The sequence below is a fragment of the Vicugna pacos genome, chromosome 2 (assembly GCF_048564905.1).
Source record: "Vicugna pacos chromosome 2, VicPac4, whole genome shotgun sequence".
NCBI lineage: Eukaryota > Metazoa > Chordata > Mammalia > Artiodactyla > Camelidae > Vicugna > Vicugna pacos.
Window position 1 is genome coordinate 80,272,007 of NC_132988.1, and position 19,607 is coordinate 80,291,613.

Below are 19,607 nucleotides of genomic sequence, written 5' to 3' on the forward strand. Positions count from 1 at the left end.
TTACAATAAATCACTTGTATAAGAATCCCCATCTCAAGTTCTGCTTCTAGGCAACCCAAACCAAGTCAATGTGCCTCAGTTTCCTCACCTATACCTACTACTATTATCCCTTTGTTACAGAGAAGGAAATTGAGGTGTAATCATACAATGCTTTTAAAAAATGCTTAGAATACATTATTTACAATAGCCAAGACATGGAAACAGCCTAAATGTCCATCAACAGATGACTGGATACAGAAGAGGTGGTATATTTATACAATGGAATACTACTCAGCCATAAAAACCGACAACATAACGCCATTTGCAACAACATGGATGCTCCTGGAGAATGTCATTCTAAGTGAAGTAAGCCAGAAAGAGAAAGAAAAATACCATATGAGATCACTCATATGTGGAATCTAAAAGACAAACAAACAAATAAACAAAGCATAAATACAAAACAGAAATAGACTCACAGACATAGAATACAAACTTGTGGTTGCCAAGGGGGCAGGGGGTGGGAAGAGATAGACTGGGATTTCAAAATGGTAGAATAGATAAACAAGATTATACTATATAGCACAGGGAAATATATACAAGATCTTATGGTAGCTCACAGAGAAAAAAATGTGATAACGAATATATACATGTTCATATATAACTGAAAAATTGTGCTCTAGACTGGAATTTGATACAACATTGTAAAATGATTATAAATCAATAAAAAATGTTAAAAAATGCTTAGAATATGTCTGATACATTAAATATTCAATAAGTGTTAGCTATTACTAATATTACACTCTGCAAACTTTTTGAAAAAACAATCTGCACTTGCAAAATTTAGTTCGCTGCATTATGACTAATTAGAGTTATAATCCCCTATCACACTCAAAGAAAGAAATTATCTACCTTATTGTTTTCTCATTGAGAGAGATTCAAATATTGATCATCCACAGGTCTTCTACATTATGCAATACAGACCTATCTCCAAGTATTAGCTGTGATATTTGTGTCCCATTTATCTAACACTTATTTATATGTAAGGGGCCCAAACTAATTAAAAGCAAAGATTCTTTCTGATTTACAAATTTTCAACAAACTCAATTTTGTCTTAAATAGTGGTGGTTTAGGTATATATATAATCTGGAAATGAGATAAACATACAGTGAGAACAAAAATAAGCCAAAAAACATTTTTTAATGTTGTCTACCTAATCGTAAGAAATAAATCTCAGTATTTAAAAATAGTTATCTTAGAAATTGTACTTCAAAATTAAATTTTTTTGTTTTTTGGGGGGTGGTAATTAGGTTTATTTATGTATTTATTTATTCATTTAATGGAGGTACTGGAGACTGAACCCAGGACCTCATGCATGCTAAGCATGCATTTGAACACTGAGCTATATCCTCCCCTGAAAACTAAATATTTTTCCTTCACTCATGACAAATCTATCATTTATCCAACCTGTGTAATAAACTGCTCCAAATCAGAGTAACTTAAAATAACACCCAACTTTTTTTTTGTTTATGATTTGGTGGACCAACAGTTTGTGCTGGGTTGAGATAGGTGGTTCCTCTGCTGGTCTCAAATGGAATTACTCTATGGCTACAGGAATAGGTAGGCTTGACTGGTGTCAGTTTATTTGTGTTGCTATACCAAAATATCATAGGCTGGGTGAGTTGAACAACATGCGTTTCTCATAGTTCTGGAGGCTGGAAGTCTAAGAACGGGACATCTGCAGATGTGGTGTCTGGTGAGAGCTTGCTTCCCAATTCCTGGATGGGCTATCCTCTCACTGTGCACTCACACAGCAGAAGAGGCAAGGGATCTCTCTGGAGCCTCTTTAAAAGGGCACCAATCTCATTCATGAGGGTTCCACCCTCATGACCTAATCACCTCCTAAAGGCCCCACCTCCAAATACCATTATATTGAGTATTAGGATTTAACACATGAATTTGGTGAGGGACACAAAATTTAGTCTACAACAACTGGGCTGGGTGGGCCAATGTGGCTTTTCTCATGTCTGGTGATTGGTATGGACTACTGGGTCTCTATACCTGGTCTCTCATTCTCAAAAAGCCTTCACATGTTAGTCAAAGAGTTTCAAAAAGATAAGAATGAAAGCACACAGCTTCTTGTTGCCAAAGCACAGAAGACCACAGCATCACTTCACCTTTTATTAGGCAAAGCTTAAAAGCCAGCCCAGACTCCAGCAGGAGTTGGAAACATGAGGAGAATGGACCATACCTCTTAGAAGAAATGGCACGTCCTGTTACAGCGGGGAAAGAAGACTGTTCAGCTATCTTTGCAAGAAGGTAGGGGAAGAATCTGATCAGTATCTTTGCAAACAACCATTCACCATAGGCTCCACGCAGCTATTTTACACATATTCACTATGTTATTTATCCTCATAATAATGGTGTAGGGAAAAGGTTTTCAGTCCTGCCTCACAAATGCAGAAATTCAGGATCAGGTTTGGGTTCTTATGTTTGTTTCTGGGTTATTTTATTAGAATCTCCTCTAGCTTACCCATATGCTACAATAAAATTTACCATTTTTTACATGAATCACTTTAAAAGTAGAAATAGACTAATAAGATACTAATTACTATATATAAAATAGATAAACAACAAGGTCCTACTGTATAGCACAGCAGAACGATATTCAATACCTTGTAGTAACTTATGGTGAAAAAGAATATGAAAATAATATATGTATGTTCATGTATGACTGAAGCATTGTGCTGGACACCAGAAATTGACACAACATTGTAAACTGCCTATACTTCAATAAATATATATATATATATTTTTTAAAGATTGAATCTTGGTGTCATCTAAATTAGTGCTTTTCCAATTGAAGTTCATGACATATTAATGAGCGATGAAATCAATTTAGGGAGCTACTACTAGTATTTCTTAAATAGAGTAGAAACTATCTGTAATGCCAGCTCTGTACCCACAGGCTATGACTAGAGCGCAGATATTTAATAACGTAGTCCCACCAGCTCCTGTCAACCAGAAAAGCCTAGCTCTTCACTAGTTCCTTTTGCTCCATCTGTTAAATTAGCTACAGAGATTCAATGCTTATTGGATTACATCTTTCTAAAGCCCAATTTTTGGGGTCAGGTCCTGATAATTATTGGCTTATTTGGTTAATAGTATCTATTTGGCTATAATCTTACTTACTAAGCTGAGCCAAATTCAACTAGTATTAGAAACAAAGTCTTCTTAAAGTCAGCACATTACCTAAGGGTGATTGTGCATTTTAAATCACATCAGAGTCAGTATCTAATACCAAACTTAGTGACAAGATTTAAATCAAATTTTTGTCCTGAGGGAGATAAAATATCTTGCTTAAAATTTCTGTACAGAAGCTAAAATCAACTTTCCTTTTTCTTTACCTTTCAAGATGAAATAATCTCTTGGAAAACTTGAAGAAATGTCCTATTCAAGTAAGGAGCTGGGGAGTTCATTAGTCTCTTCTATCATCTAAAGAAAGACAGACACAGAATTACAGCATTCTTCCCTGGAGTTTGCACTTTTGGCAATCTCAGTCACTTTGAGCAAAATCAGATCTTGGATATAAGTATAAAAGGCCCTGACATGGCCTAGACGGCCAAAATAAAAGTCGCAAAGTCTGGGTGCTCAAATGCTTTCAGTTTTATTAAAATAGTTTTTACCCATTATACAATTTTATTGATTTTTCCAATCATAGCACAGTTAGGGCATAAAATTACTAAGAGAAGTTGCAGTTAGAAATAAGCATAGTGAGAGCAACAGAAATGGTAGCTAACAACCCACTGAGTCGAGAGATTGGAAAACTATGAAAAACTCTGATAAGAGGACACCAAAAGCATAGCAGTGTATTGTCATTTAGCATAAGCACTGATGAAGCCATTTCTGATGTTATGTTGAATTGTACTTTCCTTAAAATTTCCAACAGTTTTGTTCCTGATATGTAGAAATAAAATTTAGTTTCATAAACTGACTTTGTATCTAACAACCTAGCTAAATTCACTTATTAATTCTAAAATTTATCTGTAGTCTTCTGGGTTTCTTATGCATCCAGTCATGACATCTGTGCATAATGACTATTTTATTTCTTTCTTCCCAATACTTACACCATTTTTTTCTGCCTTATTCTCTGACTAGACCTTCACACTAAAAAAGTTAAGTAAAAATGATAAAAGAGAACATCTCCTTGTCTCCTTCTTTATGTCAGGGGGAAAGCTTTCAATATCTCACCATTACAAATGGTGTTTGCTACATGCTTCATATATATATATATATTAACATATGAATTTGGTGGGGGACACAAAATTTAGTCTACAACAACTAGGCCACACACATATATATTCTTCATAATATATATTCTGTATTAAATTAATGAAGTTCCCCTCACTTCAGTTTGCCAAGAGTTTTTTTAAACCATGGTTGGGTGTTAAATATTATCAAATGCTTTTTCCCTTCTACTTAGACAATTATGTGACTTTTCTCTTTTATTCTGATATTGTGGAGAAACACATCAATTGATATTTCAGATACTAAACTCCCTTTGCATTTCAGGAATAAATCAAGGTAAATTGTGATGTATTATCTTTTTTTAGATTCCTAGAGTCTGTTTGCTAGTTTATCTAAGATTTTTTGCATCTTTGTCTATGAGAGAAATTGGCCTGTAGTTTTCCTTTACTGTTATGTCCTTGTCAATTTTATATCAAACATTGATGATGACGATGAGATTGTAGAAGAAATGAAATGCTTATATACCGCTGATAGAAGTATAACCATATAATATATAGTACATAATTGTTTGGTAATATCTTCTTACTCTGATCATATACATAATCTATGATCACAATTCTACTCCTAGTGATATACCAAATAGGAATGCACATATATTTGTACCAGAACACATGTCCAAGTTACGTTCATAATGACATTATTTGTAAGAGCACAAAAGTGAAAAAACACTGATGTCCATCAATACTAGAATGGACTATTCTATTGATACAATAAATTAATTGTGGTATATATTCATTTAGTGAAATATTTCACAACAATGAAAAGGAATAAACTGATGCTATGTGTACCGTCATGAATGATCCTCACAAGCATAATCATAATTGAAAGGAGCCAGATCAAAATAAAAGTATATTTACTGATGCCACTTTTTTAAAATTCAACAATAGGCAAAACAGATCTATAGTGGTAGGAATTCGGGCCACTAATTATCTTTGAGATGGAATCAGTGACTGGAAGAGGACATAAGCTGGTGAGGCATGGAGAGAAATTTGCTTCTGAATTACTAGTAATGTTACTATTCTTGATCTAGGTGATATTTTCACTTTGCAAAAATTCATAGAGCCTGTATGTTTACATTTTGTATGTCTTCATGTATACTGTATTCAATAAACTTTTTATTAAAAAGATGATTAGGTAAAAGTAATTAAAAAAGTGATTATGCATTTTATCTCTGTGGTGATCATATTATAGAGCATAAAATTGGAGGCTGTGTTGGTTCAAGTCCTACAACAAGCAGCTGCCAAGACAAGATTAAACATGCAAGGATTTTATTCAGGGAAATGCCTGTGTGGGAGAAATTGAGAAGAGAGCCAGTGAGGCTGGGAGAACCATAACCACCATGCAAGTCTGACTTGAGTGAAGAAGGAAAGGAGGTTAGGTGGAAGTGTCTTACACTCTGGTATAGCATAAGGAAGTTTCAACAAGGCCATTGGGGAGACCCATGACACTCAGGAATGGGCCTCCCTTAGTATCCCAGCTATGCTCAGTCACTGGCAAATGCAGCAAAGAATTGCAAGTGCAGAAGCTGGCCCTTTGGTCAATCAAGCTCTTTGTGCTGGAAGTATGCAATGCATATTCATACGGCCACTACAGACACTTTGGTATGGCATTTTCTTTTTCTTATTAAAATAGAATTTTATTAACTTCTAAATTTTTATTCATGTTTTAAATTTGCATACAGTAGAATTAACTCTTTTTTAGGGACAGTTCTATGAGCTTTGCCAAATGCATACTGTCCTATAGCTACAACCACTATTAAGAAATTTATCAGTTCCCTCACCCTAAAAATTCCCTCATGGTACAATTTTAAGGTAACCCTCTCACCCTATCTCAAGGCCTTGGCAACAACTGATCTGTTTTCTGTCCCCACAATTTTTTTTCTAGACTGTAAGTAAAATCAAATATTACGCAGCCTGTTGAGTTCTTAATACATTTGAAATGAATTCATGTTCCTACATAAATCAATATTCATTTTTTAATTTCTTTTTTCATCTTTTTTATTTCTGAGCAGTAAGTATTTGCATACATGTTTTTGGATAGACAGAATTTTTTTTTTCAATGTTGGTAAATACGTAGAGGTAGAATTGCAGGGTCATGTGGTAAATGTATGTTTAATGTTAAAGGAAATGTCAGTTTTCCAAACGACTGTACCATTTTTGCATTTGCAGTTCACCTTCACTGCATCTGCAATGTTAGTCCACATTCTTATCATCTCTTGGTGTTCGTTGGGCTTTTTTGTTTTTTATTTTTCGTTTCAGCAATTCTCACAGGTGTGTAGTACTATCTCATCTTGGACTTATTTATATTCCCCAGGTGACTAACTCATTTCTTTAGCTGCTATTCACATATCTTCTGTGAACGCCTGCTTAAGTCCTATTTTTTATTTTTAGCAATTCTAACAGGTGTGTAGTACTATCTCATCTTGGATTTAATTTATATTCCCCAGGTAACTAATGATGTGGAGCACCTGCTCATTTCTTTAGCTGTATTCACATATCTTTTGTGAACGCCTGCTTAAATCTTTTCAAGAACTGTATATTTTAATCCATGGGAAAAGATATTCCTTCTAGCCCCAAAATTTCTATGTCCAAACATTTTCTGAGTTTCAGATGTTTCTTTTTATATGAGAATAAAAACAAAACCTTTAAGGGAGATCTCCTCATCTCTCTTTAAAATGCAAATTGTTGAGCTGAAACAGACTGCCAGATGCTTCCTCAGCAAAGATGGGTTTATTTGGGATCAGCAGAGAATTGCAGTTTGGGGTCTGCAACCATGATGAGCCACAAGCAAGTCCCTGCACTGCAAAGGAAGGAGAATGTTTTTACAGAGAAGAAAAGAAAATGGGGCAGGGAGCTATCATAAACAAAGCATCCATGGTTTTTCACTGGCTAAGTCCTTGCCAGGAAAGAAGAGTCTTTCCTTTTCCTGTTGAGCTCTGCTATCATCACAGAGCATGAGTACTCCCTCTTCTGGTTCCCTCTTTTTAATTAATTTTTACATTTTCCCCTTTTGACCAAGATCTTTCTCTGAAAACACTGATGATCAAGACTCAGGGGTTTTAGTTTCAGCAGCTTTTTCCTTCAATATTAGGAAATTTTTCTTAGGTGTTATGTCTCATGTTGGATGGAAAGTGCACAAACTGGAAACCTATTATGGTCACATAAGTAACAATGAGAGGTAGGAGGGAGAACTCTCAGACACTATTTATCCAAAGTACAAATATTATCAAGATCATAGACATTGGAGATCATCTGAAGCATTACATCATCATCAAAGGTTTGGCGACAAATTTCCAACAGATCTGGTCAGAATGTCTTGGAAATGTTGTCTCATCAGCTATTGTCTACATCAATCCCAGGAAATCTTTATTTTCAGGTTATCAGATGATGTGCAGGTCAGAATTTGACATCTTCTTTAGATGTGTCACATGGATCCAGGAGTCTATACCTTGGAGTTTGGTAGCACAAAGCTTGGTTAGTAGTACTTGATAGGGCCTTTCCAGTGAGGCTGAAGAGAGTTCTTCTGGAAGTATCTTTTCCAATAGATGAAATCTCCAGGTTGCACGCTGTGATGCTTAAGGTCTTTATCTCCCAAGAGCACACTGTGAAAAGACTGTTCTACCAAACATGGTTATTTTTACTAGAAGCAATTCAGCCTTGCAATACTGGAGTATCTCTCCTTTTATCAGTTGTGAGTCAAAAGAAGGTGGAATCAAGTACACTGGGCAGCTGGTGACTATCTCAAAGGATGAGAACTATGAGTTCCAAAAGCAGGGGCTCTGAGAATTAGAGGAACAAGTGGCAATGCCTTTGGTCACATTATTTGCAGGGCTTCTACTAATTTTGCCAGTTGAGTCTTAAAAATGCCATTAGTGCATGTGACTAAACCAGATGTTTGAGGGTGGTAAGTACAGTGAAAGTGCTGTAAAACAAGCCAAACAGCACAGACTTGTTAAAACACTGGGCTAGTAAAATGGGTTCCTCAACTACTACGAAGTCTGAAAGGAGTTCTCCAGGTAGGGGTAATCTTTCCTAAAAGGACTTTAGCCAGAGAAGCAGCAGTAGCAGCCTGTTTGCAAAGGAAGGCTTCAGTCCAGTGTGGAAACGTACAAACTATGACTAAAACATATTAATACCCATTAGACGAAGGAAGTTGTATGAAATCCATTTGTCAGAACTTGAATGGTCCATTTAGTTAAAAATGCACAAGAGGAAGGACCAAGAATTTCACACGTAAAATTGACCAGAGTCGTTGTGGGGGTGGGAGTGCCCTCAAAATACCTAGATAACTGGAATCCCATTTCCTAGAGGTTTTTCCTCTAGAGTAAAGCACAGTTTTCAAAAGCTCAAACAATTTACCGCACAACAGCTCAATTCAAACAGCTTACAAGCCAATCCCACTCAGCCTTAAGGAGACAGCTTAATCCTGGAGGAGGCAGGTTGAAGGTTTTTCTGTTTTTGTTTTTGTTTTTGTTTCTTAAGCCAGACTCCAGAAGAAAGTTCTTTCAAAGGACTAGGCTAAAGGCTGAAAAACCTGGCACCATTTCAGAGAAACAATTCCTGCTCCTGAAGGAAAGTGTGTGGTCTCTGAAATATAAATACCACACCTGATAATTTATTATGTGGAAATAATTAAGAATATACATAAAGATACATATTTGTACACATACACATACCTTTAATACAGTGTTGTCTGTGATATAAGAATGTTGAACATAATCTAACTGTTTGACAATATGAAATTGTTGCAATAAAATATATGCTCACACAATGGAGTATCATGTGGTAATTTAAAATGATGTTTCAGGTATGGGTTTTGATATTTAAAAAAAGTACTCCTGATAAATCACTGTGAGAAAAAGACAGATCATAAAAGATATGATTTTATGTTCCTATTTTAGTATGTGTCTGTCTATGAGTGTGCATTTGAAAATACTTACACAAAGAGTTACCACTGGTTATCTCTGGGTAAGTGTAATAATTGATGTTTTCCTCTTTATATTTCTGATTTTCTGTTAATGAGTATTTCTTTGGTAATGGGGAAGGGAGAGGGAATAAAAGCAAAGCATTACAGAGAAATAAAAACATCATATTTAATTATTAATAGAGATGGATGAATCATCAAGAAAAAGTTTAAATGTGTTTGGTATACTTATTAAAGGAGGCAGATTCATATTAAATATTAAACTATTCTATTTAGTTGAGTATGTTCCATTTCTGCAGAGAAAACCTCATTCCGATGAAGGAAAAGGAGATGGGTGTATTTGTGTGTGCATATCTGCATGCATATGGCACGAAAGTGTGCGTACCCGTCTGTATATTCTTCAAAGTAAACCTGGGACTCCCTCGCCTTTTTCACTTAGTCATAGAAATATTGGACCTGGAGGGCAACGTTCTGATTCGTCTCAAAGCCAGCACCGGAATTGCTAAAATATCTGTATTCTTATTTTGCTACAAGCATTGAGTTCACAGAGGAACTCACACTTCAACAGTTTCTCTCAGTTTGGCTCAAAGAGACCTACTTTTGTGTTACATAGTTACAGAAACCACATGAACCTTTTAGCCACAAAGCATGTGTCCCAAAGACAAGATATTTCACAATAGAAATTTCGGGCTTCAAACAGTGGCTTTCATAGCTCATATGGTTGTGTAGATTTCTTTTCACTTAAAGCTAGAAAGTTGGTTCCCAGAGGACTTTATCTCCTTTATCTTTTTCTAATAATCTCAGCCTTACTGACACCCAGAGTACAAGTATTTTCCTAAACAGAAGGTAGTTTCCAAGTCATTCAAGAACACTGCACTTTTCAAAGCAATCTCATTCAAAGTCACAGTAATCTGATATGCCATGAAGCTGGAGTGATTTAGAAAACATGGGCCAAGATGCCAATCAGCTCAGAGACACCACCCACCCTAGAAGACAAAGAAGAAAACATACAAGCAGCATATTCAAGGAGGATTCTGATTCCCTCTGCTGCCCCCATTGAAGACTCTCCTGCCGCTTTCTCGTATTTTGTTAATAAATAGACCAGTAACAAATTCCACTAGGAGCTTGAAAATATTTTTATTTCATTCTAGGGACACAAAAGGAGGTCTCCTTGTGAGTTACTGAAATATGGAGACAGAAATCAAACAAGTTTAGCAAAAATTGTCACATTCCCCGGGAAACGAAGATGGAAATCAAGTCAGTCCCTGACTCCTCCAGAACAAATAAAACTAATGCTTTGTTTTTCCATTTTACCCTTGATCAGTAGAAGCATTAGTGGCATTTTTCAAATAAAATGACAGCTAGAGTAAGGAGTGCTAACAGAGACATTTGTTCTAATTTGAGATGAATGTGATGGAACTTGTTACAATAACAAACCACATAACGTCATTTTTTAAGTTCATCTAAATTCTTAAAATATTTCTATCTTCTTTCCTAGTAACTTTTCTTCACATTTTTATTATAATTTTTAATGTATTAGAAACATACATACGTCAGTTTAACCCTCACAACTGCCTCTTTGTCAAAGAAAGAAAACTAAAGTGCTTGGAGGTTAATTAGCTTTCCTAAGGTCACACATAATTACAAGATGTAAATCCTTTGTTTCGTTTGCTTTAAATCTTCTGTTCTTTTTAGAAATGAAATATTATACTCATAGCTGAAATCCCTGTTCTATTCCTCAGTGACTCTATTCTTCACTATACCCCAGAAGAAATCACTATCCTAAAGAAATGTACCTTTGTTATATTATTGTACTTTCATTGAACACATATGTATTCATAAATGATATATAGCATTGTTTTCTGTGTATTATTTTGCATTTGCTTTTTTTACTGTATGTTTTTGTGATATGGCCACTTTAAATCATATAAATCCAATGCATTCATTTAACTTCCAGTAGTCGGTTATACGAATATACCACAATCTAATTATCTCTTCTCCTAATGACAGATATTTAGGATGTTTCAAATGTTCTAATACTAAAAACAATGTCCCTGAGCAGACTCCCTGTTTTCAGTCAGTCCTTCCAAGGAGCGTGGAAGTTGGCAGTCCACCCTAACAATAAGTAAAAATTTGAAAAATCAACAGCTCTTCTGAGATCCATCAAAGAAGAGAGGCCACAGAGCAAACTGCTACCCCAAAACTGGAGAAATGCATAGAGAAAATTATAATTTACCAGTGCAGAAATCCATGTGCAGAAACCTCCATGAGCATCAGTGCTGGGGTAGGAAAACCTAAATTGTAATTGATGAATTGCTGGAGACTCAGTGTGGACAAGTCGAAGAGTTAAAAATTCTGGGGTGGAGGATGCTCCTCTTAGGGAAACCCCACACTTTTGTGAGGTTTACCATCAGGACTTCTACCAAGTTCTCACAGTGAAGACTGGAGGAAAAACTCTCTTGTGCTTCTTGTAGGGGAGAGAAAAGTAATCACTTAAAAATCACTAGAGGATTCTGTTCCTAACAAAGTTTGCCTTCAAGAAACTATTTTACAAGACCCTAAACTACTGTGGGCCTAATCTACTTGCAGGAAAGGAACTCCAGCCTCAAACCCAACTCCAGCCCCCTTCAAGCCATCCTGTCTCCCATAAGGCAGGGGAAAAAACACTGAGAAGCACTTGTGAAGTTCAGAGAGCAGGGGTGCAGACTCACTAAATCACTGAAATCAAATCATAGGACTACAGAACACTTCCCCTCTCCCAACACCTTATCACCACACCGCTAAAGGCCTATTTACAGAAATTCTTTTTACCCAGAACATCATGTCTGGATTTAATAAAAAATTACAAGGCATACTAAAAGGCCAAAAAACACTGTTTGAAGAGAACAAACAAGCATCAGAACCAGATTCAGATATGGCAGGAAAATCAGAATTTTCATACCATGAATTTAAAACAACTGTAATTAATATGCTTAGACTTCTAATGGGAAAAGTACACAACATGCAAGAACAGATGGGAAGGCAATATAAGCAGAGAGATAGAAATTCTAAGAAAGCATCAAAAAGAAGTGCTAGAGATCAAAAACACCGTAACAGAAATGAAGAATGTCTTTGATGGGCTCATTAGCAGATTAGACACAGCCGAAGAAAGAACCTCTGCACTTGAGGATATGCCAATAGAAACTGAAAAGCAAAAATAAAAAGACTGAAAACAACAGAACAGAATATCCAAAAACTGTAAGACAACTACAAAAGGTGTAACATAACAAAACACCAGAAGGAGAACAAAGAGAGAGGAATAAGAACAACATCTGAAGCAGTAATGACAGAGAATTTGACCAAATTAATGTCTGACACCATAACACAGATCCAAGAAGCTCAAAAACACCAAGCAAGATAAACACCAAAAAAAAAAAATCCCACTATACCTAGGTATGTCACATTCGAACGGCAGAAAATCAAAGATAAAGAAAAAAATCTTCACAACCACTCAAAACCTATGGGACACAGCAAAGGCAGTGCTAAGAGGGAAGTTCATAGCGATACAGGCCTTCCTCAAAAAAGAACAATCTCAAATAAACAAGTTAACCCACCACCTGAATGAATTAGAAAAAGAAGAACAAAAAGCCCCAAAAAGCAGCAGAAGGAAGGAAATAATAAAGATCAGAGAGGAATTAAATACAATAGAGATTAACAAGACCATAGAAAAAAATCAACCAAACCAAAAGCTGGTTTTTTGAAAAAGTAAATAAAATCGACAAACCTCTGGCCAAACTCACAAAGAAGAAAAAAGAGAGAGCACAAATTAGCAAAATAAGAAAGGAAAATGGAGAAATTACAACAAACAAAATAGAAATACAGAATATCATACGAGAATATTATGAAAAACTATATGGAACCAAACTGGATAACCTAGAGGAGATGGACAAGTTTCTGGAAACATCCTGTCTACCAAAACTGAATCAAGAAGAAACTGAACACTTCAATAATCCGATCACTAGAAAGGAAATAGAAATAGCAATTAAAAACCTCCCTACAAATAAAAGTCCAGGACCGGATGGCTTCACCGGGGAATTCTACCAAACATACAAAGAAGAACTCATACCAGTCCTTCTCAAACTCTTCCAGACGATTGAAAAGGAGGGAATACTCCCAAACTCATTCTATGAAGCCACCATCACCCTGATACCAAAACCAGGCAAAGACACTACAAAAAAAGAGAATTATAGGCCAATATCACTGATGAACATAGACGCCAAAATCCTCACCAAAATTTTAGCAAATAGAATCCAACAACACATAAAAAAGATTATACATCATGACCAAGTGGGGTTCATCCCAGGGACACAAGGCTGGTTCAACATATGCAAATCAATCAATGTAATACATCACATCAACAAGAGAAAGGACAAAAACCACATGATCATCTCAATCGATGCAGAAAAAGCATTTGATAAAATTCAACATCCATTTATGATAAAAACTCTCACCAAAGTGGGTATAGCGGGAACATATCTCAACATAATAAAAGCTATATATGACAAACCTACAGCCAGCATAGTACTCAACGGTGAAAAACTCAAAAGCTTCCCACTAAACTCTGGGACAAGACAAGGATGCCCACTATCACCCCTCCTATTCAACATAGTCCTGGAAGTCCTAGCCACAGCAGTCAGGCAAGAGAAAGAAATAAAAGGGATCCAAATTGGAAAAGAAGAGGTAAAAGTGTCATTATATGCTGATGACATGTTACTATATATAGAAAAACCTAAAAGGTCCACACAAAAGCTACTAGAGCTGATTGAAGAATTCAGCAAGGTAGCAGGTTACAAAATTGACGTTCAAAAATCAGTTGCATTTCTTTACACTAACAATAAATCAACAGAAAAAGAAAGTAAAGAAACAATCCCCTTTAAAATAGCACCCAAAGTAATAAAATATCTGGGAATAAATCTAACCAAGGAGGTGAAAGAATTATACACAGAAAACTATAAACCATTGATGAAGGAAATTTAAGAAGACATTAAAAAATGGAAAGATATTCCATGCTCCTGGATTGGAAGAATCAATATTGTTAAAATGGTCACACTGCCCAAGGCAATCTACAGATTTAATGCAATCCCTATCCAATTACCCAGGGCATATTTCACAGAACTAGAACAAATCATAATAAAATTTATATGGAACCATCAAAGACCTAGAATTGCCAAAGCATTACTGAAGAGAAAGAAAGAGGCCAGAGGAATAATTCTCCCAGACTTCAGACAATATTATAGAGCTACAGTCATCAAGACAGCATGGTATTGGTACCAAAACAGACATATAGACCAATGGAACAGAATAGAGAGCCCAGAAATGAACCCACAAACTTTTGGTCAACTCATCTATGACAAAGGAGGCAAGAATATACAATGGAATAAAGACAGTCTCTTCAGCAAATGGTGTTGGGAAAACTGGACGGCAGCATGTAAAACAGTGAAGCTAGAACACTCCCTTACACCATATACAAAAATCAACTCAAAATGGATTAAAGACTTAAACATAAGACAAGATACAATAAACCTCCTAGAGGAAAACATAGGCAAAACATTATCTGACATACATTTCAAAAATTTTCTCCTAGAAGAAATAAAAGCAAGAATAAACAAATGGGACCTAATGAAACTTACAAGCTTCTGCAGAGCAAAGGAAACCAGAAGTAAAACAAGAAGAAAACCTACGGAATGGGAGAAAATTTTTGCAAGTGAAACTGACAAAGGCTTGATCTCCAGAATATATAAGCAGCTCATACGACTCAATAAGAAAAAAATAAACAACCCAATCCAAAAATGGGCAGAAGACCTAAACAAGCAATTCTCCAAGGAAGACATACAAATGATCAAAAAGCACATGAAAAAATGCTCAGTATCACTAATTATCAGAGAAATGCAAATCAAAACTACAATGAGGTATCACCTCACACCAGTCAGAATGGCCATCATTCAAAAATCCACAAATGACAAATGCTGGAGAGGCTGTGGAGAAAGGGGAACCCTCCTACACTGCTGGTGGGAATGCAGTTTGGTGCAGCCACTGTGGAAAACAGTGTGGAGATTCCTCAAAAGACTAGGAATAGACTTACCATATGACCCAGGAATCCCACTCCTGGGCTTGTATCCAGAAGGAAATCTACTTCAGGATGACACCTGCACCCCAATGTTCATAGCAGCACTATTTACAATAGCCAAAACATGGAAACAGCCTAAATGTCCATCAACAGGTGACTGGATAAAGAAGTGGTGGTATATTTATACAATGGAATACTACTCAGCCATAAAAACCGACAACACAACGCCATTTGCAGCAACATGGATGCTCCTGGAGAATGTCATTCTAAGTGAAGTAAGCCAGAAAGAGAAAGAAAAATACCATATGAGATCGCTCATATGTGGAATCTAAAAAACAAAAACAAAAACAAACAAACAAACAAAAACAAAGCATAAATACAGGACAGAAATAGACTCACAGACAGAGAATACAGACTTGTGGTTACCAGGGGGGTGGAGGGTGAGAAGGGATAGACTGGGATTTCAAAATTGTAGAATAGATAAACAAGATTACACTGTATAGCACAGGGAAATATACACAAAATGTTATGATAAATCACAGAGAAAAAAATGTGACAATGAGTGTGTATATGTCCATGAATGACTGAAAAATTGTGCTGAACACTGGAATTTGACACAACATTGTAAAATGATTATAAATCAATAAAAAATGTTAAAAAATAAATAAATAAATAAATAAATAAATAATAAATAAATAAATAGAAAAAAATCTTATTGTATGCCAATTAATCTCAATTAAAAAGAAAAGAAAAGAAAAAATCTTGAAAGAAGCCAGAGGAAAAAACATCTCAACTAAGGAGGAGCAAAGATAAAAATTATATCCGATTTCTCTTCAGAAACCATGCAAGCAAGAAGAGAGTGAGGTGAAGTATTTTAAGTATTCAGAGTAAAAAAAAGAGACACCAAAATAGAACTCTGTATCTTCCGGAATTATCCCTCAAAAGTAAAGGAAAAATGAAGACTTTCTCAGGCAAACAAAAATTAAGGGAATCCATAGCCAGCAGGCCGGCTTTGCAAGAAATGTTAAAAAAAGTCCTTCAGAGAGATGGAAAATAATATAAGGTCAGAAACTCAGATCAACATAAAAAAAGGAAGAAGATGAGACAGAAGGAATATGTGAAGGTAAATAAAACTTTTTTCTTATTCTGAGTTGATCTAACATATAACAGTTTGTTCAAAATAATAATAGCAACAATATATTTGATGATTATTGCTTATACATAAGTGAAATGAATGACACCAACGATACAAGGAATGAGAGGGAGGAATTAGTCAGGGTTCTCCAGAGAAACTGAGAAATTCCAAGATCTGCTATCTATAAGCTGGAAACCCAGGAGAACCAGTGGTGCAATTCAGTGAGTCCTTAAGGCCTGGGAATTAGGGCAGCTGCTTGTGTAAATTCCGGTCAGAGGAAGAAGAAAATAAGATGAGTTGTCCTAGCTCAATTAATGAGGCAGGAACAAAAGGGATGAGTTCTTCCTTCCTCTGCCTTTTGTTCAGTTCAAGCCCTCATTGGATTGGATGATGCTCACTCATATTAGGTAGGGCAATTACTTTATTAAGCCACCAATTCAAATGTTAATCTCATCCAGAATACCCTCAATGACACACTCAGAAAAAAATGTTTCATCTAGGCACCTCTCAGCCAATTAAGCAGAAACAAAATAAACCATCATACTTGGTTATTATAAAGTACTTGCAGTACCCATGAAGCGGTACAGTGTTAGTTGAAAATGTACTTGGATTAGTTGTAAATGTATATTGTCAATTCTAGGGCAACCACTTAAAGTAAAAACATGGTAGCAAAGCCAATCTCATAGATGACATAGGTATCAACTGCCAAGTGCTTTAGAAATTCTAAGATAAAATATTTGACAATTACATTACCTAACGCCTAAAAAATATTCTACTGTGAACATCCTTTCACACGTCTCCCTGAGCACGTGTGGCTGGAACTGCTGAGTCACAAGGTGGCCAGGGGCATCTTCCACTCTGCTGGGCATGACCACACTACCCGCAAAGTGGTTGTACCATTCAGCACTCCACCACCAGTTCTTGCTATTGTTCTCCATCCTTGCTAATACTTCTTTTAAACTTTCGTGTGTGAAATGATCTATCTTATTTTAAGTTGCCTTCCCGTAATTATTCACATGGGTGGTCATCTTTTCACGGGTTTGTTAGCCTAAACTTCCTCTTTGAATTACCTGTTCATATCTTTGCTTATTTTTTCTACTAGTTTGTTTGTCTTTTTCTTACTAATGTATTAAGAGTCCTTTATATGTCCTAGATAATAACCCTTTGTTGGTTCTATGTATTACAAATAAATATCTCTTCTCAGGTTTTGGAACTCATCTTTTCACTTATTTATGGTGCATGTTAAATTTTTATAACATAAACTGTCTTTATAAGTGGAAGTAAGATATTTGCAAAACATGCTATATAAACCAGGCCTTTGAATTACTCTTCCCTGTGTTTACTGCTTTTGTTATTGTTATTTTTCTTTAATAAACCGTATTTGTGCAGAGCACAAAATTCAAAATACACAAAATACACAAAATGAAAAACACAAACAATAAATTTCCCTTCCTCTGTTCCTCAAGAACTTAAGTTTCTCTCCCCGATGCAAACCTCATACTAATTTCTTTATATCTGTACAGATATACCATGTATTTATAAATATGTATCACACAAAATGATAATAAGCTACATTATTATATTCCTTGCAGTTTTCTTATAAAATATGTATCTTAGGAATACACACAAGTGTGTATTTCTAGACAATCTAAATTATTAGTACAGAACATAAAATGGCTTCCTTCTTTTTTATACCTTCCATATGTACGGGAGAAACTGTAGCCTAGTGAGAATATGTCACCACTGGAGCCTAAGTTTGAGACCCAGATTCCTTGTTTATCAGGAACAAGTTATTGTCCTCTCTGAGTCTGTTTCCTCTTTTATAAAAGAGGATGACAGTCACTCTCACCTCATATATTTATCGTGAGACTTAAATTGTATATGTAAAGTGCATACAATGGTACTCAGCACACACTAAATATTTCCAAAAGCTCTTATTTTCCTCACAAATCATTTAAACAATACTCTATTAAAGAGCATTTGGATCATCTCCAAAAGTTTCTATTATAAATAACACTGTTATTAATATACTTGTACATTCATTTTGCTCATGTATCAATATACTTTAGGATCAACACATTGAAAATATATAGCAGGATCAAAGGCTATATGAATTTCTTAGTTAACTAGATATTACTAAGTTACTCTCCAAAAAGTTTGTATCAAATTACACTCTTCCCAGTAATGTAGGAGAGTAAGTTTCCTTATGTTGTGCTAACCATGTATTATCAAACTTTTCTTTGCCAACTTAATATAGTGAAAAGGAGCAGTGTATTATTATGGTTTTATATTTGTCTTCCTCTTATCATGAGTGAAGTGTTTTCATTTTTATTTCCTTTTTTTATAAAGTTTCCTTACTTTTCTGTTAGCCTATGGCCCTTTTTCTTTATTGATTTATAGAATACTTTATATATTAAAACAGCACTTTTGTCTAATACATTTCAAATGTTTCCAGTTTTATAATTTTTCTATGTTTATATATTTTTAATTTTTTTATAAAATTAAATTACATCATTTTAGTGGGTTTCAGAAGGGTAGTGTCATTTGTATAAAGGCCTTCCAAACACCAAGGTTATAAAACCATCTCCCATGATTCCTCTGCTACATAATAGTTTCAATATGTTAATACTATGCCTTTGACCAATATGGATTTCTTGGGGTGGGGGGGGAGACAAAGGTCATACTCCATGCTTTCTTTTAAGAAGCTATCCAATTGTCCCTTAAGAACATATTAAATAAAGCATCTTTTCTCCATTAATTTCAAATACCACTTTTACATTAAAACCCCATATATATTTGACAGCATTTCATAACTTTCTATTCTTTCTGTCATATACCAGAACTACACTTACTTAATGTAGCTTTATTATAGCATATACATATTAATATGTGATCAGCAAATCCTGCCTAAATCATCTCTTTCATTTTTTTCATAGTTAGAATTTTCCAGGCTATAATTTCTTAATCATTTTTCTATATGGATTTCAGAGTAAACTTGTCTAATTAAAACAAAATAAAAATCCTATTAGTATTTTAGTTTAGATTTATATATTAACTTAGGGAGAAATGTCAGCTTCATAATATTGAATCTTCCTTTCCATGAACATGGTATGCCTCAACGTTTGTCCAAGTCTTCCTTGTGTTCCTCAGTAATATTTT

The 19,607-nt window shown here is 35.2% G+C and overlaps 1 protein-coding gene across 8 annotated transcripts in view; it reads right to left on the reverse strand.

Annotated features, from left to right (window-relative positions):
- The window catches only part of MAPK10 (mitogen-activated protein kinase 10), a 441,578-nt gene that overhangs the window by 324,965 nt on the left and 97,006 nt on the right, over window positions 1–19,607 (reverse strand). For 6 of the 8 annotated variants that reach the window (XM_072942942.1, XM_072942926.1, XM_072942889.1 and 3 more), the window contains exon 2: window positions 3,384–3,471. The exons of the other annotated variants lie outside the window; for them this stretch is intronic. The gene's annotated coding sequence lies outside the window, so the exon portion shown is untranslated. The remainder of the gene's footprint in view (window positions 1–3,383; window positions 3,472–19,607) is intronic. 8 annotated transcript variants of the gene reach the window in all.